The following is a 13,691-nucleotide window of genomic DNA, read 5'->3' as shown; positions in this document are numbered from 1 at the left end:
GGTCTAAAAACATTTTTTACCATTAACTTCTATTGGATTCTGCTCGCAGATTCCGCTTGAAGAATGAACATGTTCTTTCTTCAAGCGGAAAGGAATTCAACGTCGGAATTCCGCTAGCAGAATTTCTGCAGTGTGAACAGGCCAGCAGAAAAAACATTAAAGTCAATGGGCAGAGAAGATGTGCATTAATTTGGAGAGGAGAATTCAAGAGGAATTACTCGAGTAAATTCCTCTTTAATTACTCAGTGTGAACGCACCCTTAGAGGGGGAGCCATTGCAATCTCTCTCTTTTTCTCTTCCTACTGAGGCACAGTAAAGACCAGAAGTCTCAGAGCCAGTGTCCAGCACATCTGGAGGCCTCAAGCCTAACCTACAGCCACCTGCCAGTAAGTCAAGTTGTCTATGTCTACTGTCACTATCTACAACCCAGTCCAGTTTAAAGTCAAGTCTATTATAGTCAGCGTGGCTGAACGAAAGTCTATCAAAGTCACTACAAGTCCCAGCAAGCTGCGCGGTCCTTCTGTGTTATTGGCCACCTCTCTGGGATCCTGGCCTAGCTGTAAAGACTATTTCCATCCGTCTACCTCAGTAAAGCTACCGTTAACCCTTACTTGGTCTTGGACTATTATTGTCCTGCCTAACATTGGGACAGCGGTACTACCGTTTCGGTGGTTACCGGGAAAACCATGCCCTGGCGTCACGAACATTTAGGGGTTAATAACACCTTGCCCCTGGACTACAACATCTTCCCCCTACACCACACCAACGCACCCCAAGACACCCCGTGGCTGAAGTAAGTGTTGTGTATTCTGTCTTCTCTCGTGTCTTTCTGGTTGCCCATTATAGTAAGGCTGGGTTCCCATATGGCTGGCGCCCTGACATAGTTGCAGTCTGGAATGCATGCATCATTTATATGATCTGGTTAAAATTACAGTGAAGGACAACTATGCCGGATGGTCTATAGGTGCCTTGTGGCCTATGGGGCACCATTCACTTTTCTCTGATGGAAAGTTTTACCACCAGCTTAGAGGGACCACAATGGGGAGCCCTAGTGCCCCCACATATGCTAATCTTCCTCAAAGCTGGTGGGAGGATATCATCATCTTCCCATCTGAAGATATATGGTGGTCTATGCGGATCATGTTATGGGTTCAGTGTATAGACAATATTTTTGTCCTATGTACCAGTGACAGGAATGAGTAACAGGTAAGATTTGTTGCTTTAAAGTGTTGCAAGACATCTTATTGTGGTATGGGGCGTGATGCAGGGCAGATGGAATTACCCTAGGGGCAGATGGCATTAACCCCTTGTACTCGTGATGCCAGGGCATGGTTTATCCTCAATACCACCCGAAGGTATACCGATGGATCCTGGGCCAGGCACGGGGGCAATAATGACTCCGACGCCAAGTTACGGACAACGGTAGCTTTACTGAGTGACAGATGGTAAAGTCTATACAGTGTAGCCAGGCCCACGGAGGTGACCAGTGACTTCAGAGACCTTATGGACTTGCTGGGACTTGCAGTGCTTTCGAATAATTTAGTGCAGACCATGTTTACTTGACGATAGATAACAGTGACTGACTTGACTTGACTGGAGACAGACTAAGCTGTGACTTTATCTTACTTGTAGACTTGTAGCTTGTGCCTGCAGACTTGACTTGAGGCTCCTATGATTCCAGACTCTTAGGCTCGACTGCACCTCAGCAAAGACTCAGGAACTAAGAGCGAGAAGAGACTCCTCCCAGGGCTTTTATGGGGGAGGCTCTGGTGGGTTCCCATTGGTCACCCTTAAGTCACCTGGTCACTGATACCTCCTGGGTAACAATCACACGACAACTCACATGACAACTGGTGATCACATGTTAACCTTTATAAAAGGATACAACATCCTTATATACATAACATAGGGGATAATATACCATTACATTAGAACAGATGCAGGGGGGGCCCAGGGGACACTGCAGGGAGGCTGCCTGACAGGGCAGCAAGGGTACGGGGTAACATCTCCCATACTGGGCCACCACATTATCCCCTAACCAGCCACTGGGACCCCCACAATCTCCGTGTAGACACCCAGTGTTCTGAACATTATGTTCAGAAAGCTGGGTTCGGGAGGCCCTGGTCGTGACGTCACGCCATGCCCCCTCCATTCATGTCTATGGAAAGGGGTGTGACAGTCTCGAAGGAATGGCATCCTCCTTGACCTCAGGTAAAATGTGGACTTATCCCATTTGTATCTATCACATCTGATGGTGCATAGGTTGCATTGTAGGATCATTCATTTCTGATCCCTTTTGTTTATTAATTTTATATCTTTGATGCACTGTAATTAGATTTTAATCCCAACGCTCCAGGTGGTGCATTTAGGTGGCGCTTTACTATTGTTCTATGCTGTTTCTGTATAAACAGGTAGTGGATCATAAATCCTTTATTCATTATGTAAAGTTAGTGGTTATAATGGTATTATTCCATTAAAGGGGTACTCTGGTGGAAAATATATATATATATTTTTTATCAACTAGTGGGCAGAAAGTTAAACAGATTTGTTAATCACTTCTATTTAAAAATCTTAATCCTTCCAGTACTTATCAGCTGCTTTATACTACAGAGGAAGTTCTTTTCTTTTATATTTCTTTTCTGCTCTCTGCTGACACCTCTGTCCATGTCAGGAACTCTACGAAGCAGGCGAGGTTTGCTGTGGGAGTTTGTTCCTACTCTGGGCAGTACCTGCAAGATTTACTGCCTTAAAGGGGTACTGTGTTGCAAGACATCTTATCTCCTATCCAGCCGCTGGCACCCCCACAATCTCCGTGTAGACACCCAGCGTTCTGAACATTATGTTCAGAATGCTGGGTTCAGGAGGCCCTGGCCATGATGTAACGCCATGCCCCCTCCATTCATGTCTATGGAAGGGGTGTGACAGTCTCATGACGCCACATCCACAGCCTCCCTGACCCCAGCTAAATAGAGATCACGGGGGTCCCAGTGGCCGGACCCACACAATCAGACATCTTACCTTTGGATAGGGGATAAGATGTCTAGCAAATGAGATTGGTCTACATTTCACGTGAGGTCAAGGAGGATGCCATTCCTTTACTTTTCTTCTGGTCATGAAGAATGACGACAAAAGTTTATCTAGCACCTTAGTTAGAAAACTCCCTGCTACCAATAGTTTACTTCACTGTACAGGTCAATATTTAAGAGTGAGGAAGAACTGTTCATCATTGAAGGACTTTCATCATAACGTGAAGGGACAATGGGAAATGTTTTTGGTGCTTTGGTCACCTGGGAACACTGAGTAAGTCCTTCTTGCATGCAGTACATAAGGATAGGCAGGAATTGTTGAGCCCATGGGATAATTGAACTGAGAAAAACTATATCTGCAAAATAGAGACCTTTGATGAACAATCTATGCGTATTTGCTACATTATGAAGAAACTTTGGAGTAGTCTAGAGGCAAATAATGCTCTTAGTGACGTCATCCCATAACCACAAAGGAAAGAGTCTTGAAGATGGGCTAGTTCATAGCCACTATACTAGGCCTAGGCCTGCTAGGATGTTACTTTGTGGTGTCCACGGTGTGTTAATAAGAATACCTGATGACTTCGTGACGCCAGGGCACCGTTATCCTATACATGGTCCGAGGTTGGAGACAGCTTCTCCTGGGCCAGACACAGGGAGTAAATGAACACACCGACGTCAGGTTACGGATAACTGTCTTTACTGAGCTGGTGCAGATGGTATTACACATACAGCTGGCCTTAGTGTGAGAGTGCAGCGTAACCCCTTGGGAGCCCTGTTGCCTTGCTGAGACTTGCGGTGCTTACACCAAACAGATTAATACTGACTTGTGAGACAGAAGATTGAGTCCTGGTTGCTAGGGTCCTGTCAAGGTACTGAAGACTTGTCCACAGGGGCATGAATTTCCTCCTTGCGAGTAATCCTGGCAGGATGACCAGTTGAGAGATTAGATTTGGACTAGGCCTCTCCTCAGAGCACACGACACACAGCACACCTGAGCTAAGCTGTTGCTCAGAAGCCACACTAGGGTGAACTGAACTGACTCCTTTCCCCCACTAAACTATACAGGGGAGACTTTTAGGGTTCTCATTGGCAGGCAGAGTCACGTGGGGTTCACTGCTCACAATTTAAAGGTACAGTTCACATATAAAACATATATACAATAATGGAATTAATTTAAGAAAATATATTATCTGACATTATAGTACATACATACTTAATTTAACTATAGAACTCTGGTGGGCCCAACTCCTCGTGATGCCAAGCTGCCCAAGACAGTCCAAAGCCACAGGACAGCCACTGGTGCTGGGACACCACAGCTTGATAGGAAGGTCTTGAATAATTTTGGCTGTAGGGGGGGGGGGGGGTGTGTAAAGAATACCTATGTATGTAGAGACAAATTCTAACATCATCTCAGCTATAGACAAGACTTGATATCTTCAGGACTTTGTGAATTGTCTTACCAAAGGTGTCATCTATTTAAGGCAAGGTGACAGTCCAATGGACTATAGATGTTTCTTTTTTTAAAGAACACAGACAAGTGCTCTCTATCACCCAAAGTGCAAGAAATAGTGAAAATGTGTCACACTAAAAAAAATGTGGTCTATGGATCCTCCAACAAACCTACCCTTCACCTCCGGGCCAAAAGGCACCTGCAAGGATCCAGGTTCGATACCCCTTTTCGGCGAAGCTACTAAGGGGCCACAAATGCACCTGGCTTCAACCTAGGCGTTAACCAAGGTATCAGCCAAGGAGCCATATACTGATGGCATCTCGACCGAAGCCAAAATGCCCAGGGGTTGCAGGGAGGGGAGGAACCAAATGGCCATACACACCTCCCCTAGACCGCCAGGAGGGACACCCAGAAGGGCTACCGCATTCTGACAAATCCTGTGTACAAAACAAACATGTAAAGGTGGCACAGTGACAAACAAAAAATAAATCAGTGAATGAGTGCAGATATACTGCTTGGTCATCCGGCCGGATCTATAAAAATTTCCCTGATCCTAGCCAGAAGGCCGGGATACCAAGGGTGAGTGCCACAAGGTGAAGAGTGTGTGCTGCAGCGCGTTCACTCAGTGAGTTATAACACCCAGTGAGTTTCAGCACCTCAGGGTCACCACTCCCCGAGGCACAAATGTACCTCGGCTCTAGACCCTCCCAGCCTCATGGCGAGACCCGGAGGAACCGGTCACATCAGGGAAGCCCTTGAGCTGGTTACGTGGCTCCAGCCCCGGTACACCTGCTCCTCTATGTAGCCATCCATTCCTATCACCAGTGGACTACCTGGTAAGAACAGATACTACACTTGATCTTAGCCAAAAGACCGAGAAGATGTTTCATGAGTCTCGCCGGTGCATTGATGAGCATGTCAGAGATATAGAAAATCAGGTCAATACACCTGCGGCCCGTCATGTTCACCAGCATCATGGCGGCGATCCAAGGTCTTGCTTGCTGCATTAGAAATACAGTGGTCCCTCAACATACGATGGTAATCCGTTCCAAATGGACCATCGTTTGTTGAAACCATCGTATGTTGAGGGATCCGTGAAATGTAAAGTATAGGACAGTGGTCTACAACCTTTGGACCTCCAGATGTTGCAAAACTACAACACCCAGCATGCCCGGACAGCCGTTGGCTGTCCGGGCATGCTGGGAGTTGTAGTTTTGCAACATCTGGAGGTCCGCAGGTTGAAGACCACTGGTATTGGAGGTTATACTCACCTGTCCCCGCCGCTCCGGACCATCGCCGCTCGTAACCGCTGCCCTGGATGTCGCCGTCCATCGCTGTCCCCAGGGTGTCCCCGACGCTCCTGCAAGGCCTCTGCTTCCCCGGCATCCTTGCTCTCCATCGCCGCCATCACGTCGCTAAACATGCCGCTCCTTTTGGATGACGGGACGGCGTGCGCAGCGACGTGATGACAACGTTGGAGAGCGCCGACAATGCAGGGGATCCCGAAGAGGACGCGCCGGAGCCCCGAGGACAGGTAAGTGATCGTCAGCGGAGCTCACGGGGCACCGTAAACGGCTATCCGGTGGCAGCTGAAGCAGTCTGCGCTGCCGGATAGCCGTTTATGCGATGGCCCCGACATACAAAAGCATCGTATGTTGATGCTGCCTTGAACATGCGATGGCCTCTGAGAGACCATCGTATGTTGAAATGATCGTATGTCGGGGCCATCGTAGGTCGGGGGGGTCACTGTAGTTAGATCCTCCCCCACTAGAGGTAACTGGGATGGACGTCTTTTACAAAAAGAATTGCAATGAATCTATAGGGGTAGATCTTCCAGCCCTCATGGGCTAAATAAATAAATGTCCTTTGTCTGTTTTATTCAGCTTGTATACTCCCTCTTGTTTCATTCATGCTCACAGTATATTTGTCCTACATTTGACTCTGTATTGCTCCTAATTTATCAATGGCCCATATCTATCACATCTGATGGTGCATACGTTACATTATAGGTTCATTCATTTCTGATCCCTTTTGTTTATTCATTTTATATATTTGATGCACTGTAATTAGGTTTTAATCCCAACGCTCCGGGTGGTGCATTTAGGTGGCGCTTTACTATTGTTCTGTGTCGCCTCTGTATAGACAGGAAGTGGATCATAAATCATTTATTTATTATGTAAAGTTAGTGGTTATAATGGTCTTATACCCTTAAAGGGGTACTCCAGTGGAAACACTTTTTTTTTTTATCAATTGGTGCCAGAAAGTTAAACAGATTTGTAAATTACTTCTTTTTTAAAAAAAATATTAATCCTTACAGTACTTATCAGCTGCTGAATACTACATAGGAATTTTTATTTTTTTATTTTCTGTCTGACCACAGTGCTCTCTGCTGACACCTCTGTCCATGTCAGGAACTGTCCAGAGCAGGAGAAGTTTGCTATGGGGATTTGTTCCTGCTCTGGAGAGTTCCTGACATGCACAGGGGTGTCAGCAGAGAGCACTGTGGTCAGACTTGAAAGAACTACACAACTTCCTCTGGAGTATTCAGCAGCTTATTTGGATTTGGAAGGATTAAGATTTTTAAATAGAAATATTTTACAAATCGGTTTCTGGCACAAGTTGATAAAAAATTTTTTTTTTCCACCAGAGTACCCCTTTAAGCATTTGGGCTAAGATAGGTGGCTTGTTGTAGAGTATACTTACCACTGTTTCCTACCAACAATTGTTGTTCTACTCTGTTGTATTTGGAGTTTTGATGGGACAGAGTGTGATAGCCTGGATCATGTGATTCTGAGGCTATTTCTTGTTGGCCTCAGTAATCCACTATTAATGATATATTGAATCCGCCCTTTTTGTAAATCAGATTTAGGGATGACTTTAACAATCGGTACCCGATTGAGGTTACCAGACAGAGGTTATCTACACAGCACATGTCTGCGTCAGCATGATCCTGCTCCATTATCATCCAAAAGGCGGCGATGGTGATAGTCTTGGTTTCTTGATCGAGGCTACACATACTACGCGTGGCTGATGTCAGGTACAACCCCATTCCCTGTACCTAATAGTAGCCTTGATTGGTACATGGTCGAGGCTACCCTTGTTGCACGATCATCACTTGTCCCTATACTTTTTTTTGGGGATAGTGGGCTTGATAAGCCTCAGTCAGGGCGATGATCTAGGCTAACTATGTAGCACACAGCTGATGTCACCAGTGACCGCTCTCCATAGATTAAAAGACTCTGTGAATAGCTTACTGGTTTATTGTTCCATCAATAAATCCCTTCCCCCAATGGGCACCTGCCCAGTGAGCTTATGGGGAATGTGTGTTATCATGTGTCTCATCAAAAGATGTATCCATAATGGATCATCTGTCATTGTCCCTTGAGGAGGGTCTTGGCCGAAACGCGTTGGGTGGTTAAGTACTGTTTTACTGTGCGTTTTTTGGGATGTTGAACATTACTTTATTGAACGTTACTTTACTGGCACCTTTTTTTTTGAATGGTAATTGACTATTCTGGTATGGGTGCCATCTGTGATACTATATTCATTTTTAGCTTTTGACGCTTCCTTGCTTTTTGACTGTCTGGTGCTTCTGCATTCAGCTGTGGTATCTGAGATGCTTGTTTTTTTTTCCAACACTCAACATTAGGTGTTGTGGTGACTAAAATAGTGCCTATCTTGAGTAAGATTGTTGAGTTTTGTTTTTAAAGGCAGGAATAGACATTATATTTTAGGTTTGTTGACATCAGTGATACTCTCTCTTCATCTGTACAGAACCTGTGCATGTCCAACATAATCTTTATCATTCTTTGTTGGTCCAGTCCAACCCTGAGTAGGATAAGCAGGATGAGTCCCACCAATAAAAAGTATAGGGGACACAAAAGGGACCTCACAACTTTAGATTGGGACATCCACAGTCCCTTAGACTACCAACGGGTGGAGAAGACACACTTGACTATGACATGGAGCAATTCCTAATGCTAAGTTTCCCCTTGACATTAGTCTGTATCTAGCCCTGTCCTCACAAAAACAACTTATTTAGAAACTGGTTGGATTCTTTTGTGCTCTTCATGTTTTGTCCTGATCAGCTCTCCTAATTCCACTGTGTCTCCCACACATGGGTGTGCTGCTATTTTCTGTGGGAGGTTGCGGAGAACAGAGTAAGGGTGTGCACGCTGATATACCTATACCCATGGGTCGTATTGCTCAGTGTCAGTTTGGAATGAATGTGGAGCCTCAATATCCAAGCAGTCATTTATTCTGACAAAACAATAACATCGGATCAAGCCTTTGGCTACGTACCACACAGTATTCACTTTAGATTTAGATAAATGAACCCCCAATCTTTATAGTACAAGCTAGAATTAAACCCATACATGAGTTTTACAAAATTAGGAAAACATGGCTGCTTTCTTCCAAAGAACAGTGCCACACCTATCTACAGGTTACGTGTGGTATTACGGCTCAGCCAAGGACAGGTGTGGTGCTGTTTCTGGAAGAAAGCCATTTTTCTAATCCTTGTAACACACCCTCCAACACCTTCTACCACATGGCATAAATGTGCCTACTATTTTGTAGCATAGAAGGTGACCATGTTGGTATCCACTAGAGAGTCGATATTCAGCGTGGTCTCCAGAACTGATTGTTAGGACTTCATAATGCAGAGGAGGATATAGAGGAGAGTGGGCCTTATGGGTCTTCTCCTGGTTCTAGTTCACATCATTCTAATAATAGGACTTTCTGGTGTTTATCTTTTCTTATATCTTGAAGAATAACATTTAAGGTACTGGTTCTCCATGAAAAGATCCAGCTGGTGTATGGAATCGTACAGTCAATGCTGTAATGTATGCAAATAAGTTCGCCTTCAAAAGGAAAACAAAATATCTTTCTGGTGCCACCTATATGTAGCTATCATATGTCTGACCCATTGAAGAGAGTCAATGTCTGACCCACTAAAGAGCCTAGAAACAGGTCTAGGCATATCATCCAAACCAGCACTGGTTCCAAGGACCTTCTCCTCCACATTACAGAGTAGAGTAGGGTTGGCTGGAGGAGAAACCTTTGTTGAAGCTCTTAGAAGGTACTGGTTCTCCTGTGGAGATCTCGCTGGCGTAGGAAGGACATCTCTATTTTGGCTAATGCTCCTCCTCATTATAAGTTCTTTAATGGGTCAGACATTGGCGTTGGGTCATCTTTAATAAGTCAGACATTGGCTTACAGGATAGCTACCTATAGGAGGCACTATAGATACAATTTTTATCCTTCTGAATGAGAGCTACTTTGCATACTTTTTCCTAGGGAGCATTGTCAGACTCTATATACCAACTTGATCTCTTCAAGGAAAACTAGTAATTTCAAGACTAAGTGAGGCTGGGTCCACACTACGTTTTGTCCCATACGGGAGCGCATACGGCAGGGGGGAGCTAAAAGCTCGCGCTCCCGTATGTCACCATATGCGCTCCCGTATGTCATTCACTTCAATGAGCCGACCGGAGTGAAACGTTCGGTCCGGTCGGCTCATTTTTGCGCCGTATGCGCTTTTACAACCGGACCTAAAACTGTGGTCAACCACGGTTTTAGGTCCGGTTGTAAAAGCGCATACGGCGCAAAAGTGAGCCGACCGGACCGAACGTTTCACTCCGGTCGGCTCATTGAAGTGAATGGCATACGGGAGCGCATACGGTCACATACGGGAGCGCGAGGTTTTAGCTCCCTCCTGCCGTATGCGCTCCCGTATGGGACAAAACGTAGTGTGGACCCAGCCTGAAACAGTACCTAACTCTGTACTGAGAAAAAACTCTGAATGAGTGTTGTCTATACATGGGTGGCCATTGTTTGGTTGATATCCCTACTCACCCCAGAAGTTCACAATGCAAAATCCAGCCCTCCAGGAGGTTCCTGTAGAAAATAATAGCAACTGCAGTGATGCCCCCCTACCCCACGAGTCCTAGCAGTTGCATGAGCAACTCACTGTGCAGGGACGGACTGACCGGCCGGTCGGTTTGGACGTGGTCCAAGGGCCCGGCCTAGTAAAGAGCCCGCCGCTGCCGTGGCTAATGGGGATCCAGGACACTTGTCCTGGATCCCCAGCAGGCCTGGTGCAAGGATTTTTGGCACCCTAGGGGAAAGCTAATTTTGCCACCCATTGGCTCACCCTTTGACACGCCCCACCTTCCTACTGGGGTGACACACTGTAACAAACCTCCTTCTCATGTAATCACCTTACTACTGTGGTGGCGCGTTTTTGCTGGCTAACTTTATTGCTGCGGGCAGAGCAGTGCACCCATCAAGAGTGCACTCTAGGCGGCTGCCTATTTTGCCTATAGGCAGAGCCGGCCCTGATCCCCAGGCTAGCTCTGCTGTCAGCTGTATGTGCGGCTCTCGCGCACAGAGTTGACAGCCTCCTCTCTGTGTGAGCCGCTTCTGCGGCCGACACACAGAGGAGACGTGACCTCTGTCCCCACGCAGTGCAGGCATCAATGACGTCACTCATCAGTGCCTGCACTGTGGAGGAAGAAGAACGCGGTGCAGCAGTAGTGAAGAGAAGATCGCTGCGTGGGACAGATGAGCATCTGTTTTTGTTTTGTCTTATTTTCTTACCCCCCCCCCCCCCCCCTCCAACCTGGCAAAAAGGCAAAACCTAACTACATGCCTGGCTACCTACCAATCCAGCTAGTTACCTAACTACCTACCTTGCTACCTACCTACCTGCCATTTTACTGTGCAGGACACCAAGGAGGGCATTATTACAGTACAGTTCAGAGGCCAATAGATGGGGAGATTGTGAAGAGGAGAGGAGAGCATTGCAAAAATGAAGAGTTTAACATGTTTGTCCTATAGATGTTTGTCCTAGAGAGGAGTTTTGGCTGGAAGAAGGTGTCATGGCGGTCTGATCTAGACGGAGAAGAAAAGGAAAGAGGACATCACCAATCAGAAAAGACATCATGGTAAATCCCTAGATGTAACTTGTTACACACTGCTCTCCGGCCGCAAGCTCTGGCAGTGAGCGCAGTGTCCCTGGGTCCCCATCTTCCGGCGTGGCTGGGATTCGCATCGCGGGACACGCCCGCACGCGAATCCCAGCCCGTCACTCACCACTCTCCGCTGTCTCTCTGTCTAAGCTCCGGCACGCGCATTCCCGTCTCCTAGGGCGAGCGTGCTGGAGCTCTAAAATTTAAAGGGCCAGTGCGTCCATAATTAGTGTTTGCACCTGACACCACATTATATATCCCTGCACCTCCCACACTTTCCGGATCTTCAGTGCCCCTAGCCTGAGATTAAGCTTTCCCTATTGCTTGTTTGTCTTCCCATGTATCCAGACTTTCCGCTACGTTACTAGACTCTGCACCTTTGCCGCCTGCCTTGACCTTCTGCTATGTTTGACTACGTTACTGCCTTATCCTTTGGAACCTCGCCTTGGTTAGCTACCTGTGTGGTCTAGCCGTGTCGGGGGTAGCGACCTGGGTGTCGCCTGCCGCAGCAAGCTCATCCTGCCTTGCGGCAGGCTCTGGTGAAGACCAGCGGCCCCTTTGACTCCGCTCCCCGATTAGATCCAAGTCATCAGCCACACAGGTTAGAGGATCCACATCCAGCTTCGTTACAACTGTAATCATATATATGGTATACAGATCCTGTGTACAGCTGGTATCTAATTCTATCTTATCACTGTATTTTTATTTTTTATTTTTTTTTATTTTGTGTGTAGGGGTGGTGCATACAGAGGGATTTTGGTGGAATAGGGGCAGGGCAGAGGTGTGGCCAAGAGCGGAATATCACAGGAGGCCCTTGCTTTATTTGGTCCGGGGGGCCCTGAGTGTTGTCAGTCCGCTCCTGTCACTGTGTGGCCATATAAGTTTAGGCTGACATTGGTTCTTGTCAGAAAGCATGCTGAACAGGATTGCGGAATTTTGGTAGAATTTATGCAAAATTTCGATTGCATTTTTGTGTTCTCAGAACACAGAATTCCACAGAAATCCAAGTCCCATTGACTTCAATGGGATTCCACAAAATATAAGACCGATCTTAAATTTTTGTGGAATACGGAAAGCAGAATTTCGCGGTCTGAGTGGGACTGCGGAGTCCCTTTGAAATCATAAGGCATTAAATTACGGCGGGATTTCTGGCAGGATTCTTCAGTGGAATTTGTCATGGAAATTCCTCCGTGTGAACATAGTACTGAAAATGCTCTGTGCTGCAGAAAGTATATGCGCTGTATCACCGACTGTCACAATGCTGTGAAATTTTAAGTATTAAAATCGAAATCTTCCACTACACGGTCAAATGGTTAAACTGGTTACTGCCGGGCAGAATGGATCACTGATTTTTTAGGTAGGTTGCACATTTTTCAGTGGTGGGAAGTCAGACATGACTAATGTATCTTTGATCTACAGGCCTTGATTTCCCCAGAATGATGAATCATGGGCACAGCCAGCGTATCGCATTATTTCAGCCTTATGCATAACTACAAGGAATATTTAACACGATATAGAAGGGCATTACCAGTGAGTCTGTCGCCCCCAAGGGATACGTCCTATGCAAAAAAATAGCTTATTGCTTTAAATCAGTATTTCTAAAACCAGGGTGCCTCATGCTGTTGCAAAACTACAACTCCCAGCATGCCCGGACAGCCTTCGGCTGTCCGGGCATGCTTGGAGTTGTAGTTTTGCAACAGCTGAAGGCACCCTGGTTAAGAAACACTGTTCTAAATGCTTTTTGGTGGGACCGGCTGAGAAGCATGCCCAATCCTTATGTTCTTGAAGTGATATACCTTTAGAAGAGTCAGTTTTCCCCCCTATGCCCATTGAAAACACATGCATGCTCAGCCAAGCCAAGCGTGCATATGCCTATGGGGATCAGGGAAGACAATGGTCGGTCAACAGCAGGAAGAGACATATTACATTAAAGGTGGTATATACTTCCTTTTGTAATTTTATGCAGAAAAGAGGTTATAAGATCATACAGTGCGAAATGCATTGTTGGCGGGGTTGCTCCTTATATGCACTGTAAAGAAATGCAGAAATATATAGTATATCCAGACCCAATCCAACCACATCATAAGACTGTGAAGACAAAGTGCAGCTGCGCATGACTTATACCCACGTCTCTTCTTCTCATACCATACCAGGGCACACCCAGATGTTTCATCTGAGTTCATTTGAGGGGAAGTAAGATGGTTTAGGTGCCATGTAATGGAAATGTAATCCAATACACTGATA

At 46.1% G+C, this 13,691-nt stretch overlaps 1 pseudogene; it reads right to left on the bottom strand.

Annotated features, from left to right (window-relative positions):
- Window positions 1-5,185: 5,185 nt before the first annotated feature.
- LOC130267870 (U2 spliceosomal RNA) lies at window positions 5,186-5,361 on the bottom strand (annotated as a pseudogene).
- Window positions 5,362-13,691: the final 8,330 nt, after the last annotated feature.

Source organism: Hyla sarda, chromosome 4, assembly GCF_029499605.1.
Source record: "Hyla sarda isolate aHylSar1 chromosome 4, aHylSar1.hap1, whole genome shotgun sequence".
Taxonomy (NCBI): domain Eukaryota; kingdom Metazoa; phylum Chordata; class Amphibia; order Anura; family Hylidae; genus Hyla; species Hyla sarda.
The sequence above is the reverse complement of the archived record's forward strand: the minus strand, read 5'-3'. Positions and strand labels throughout refer to the sequence as shown.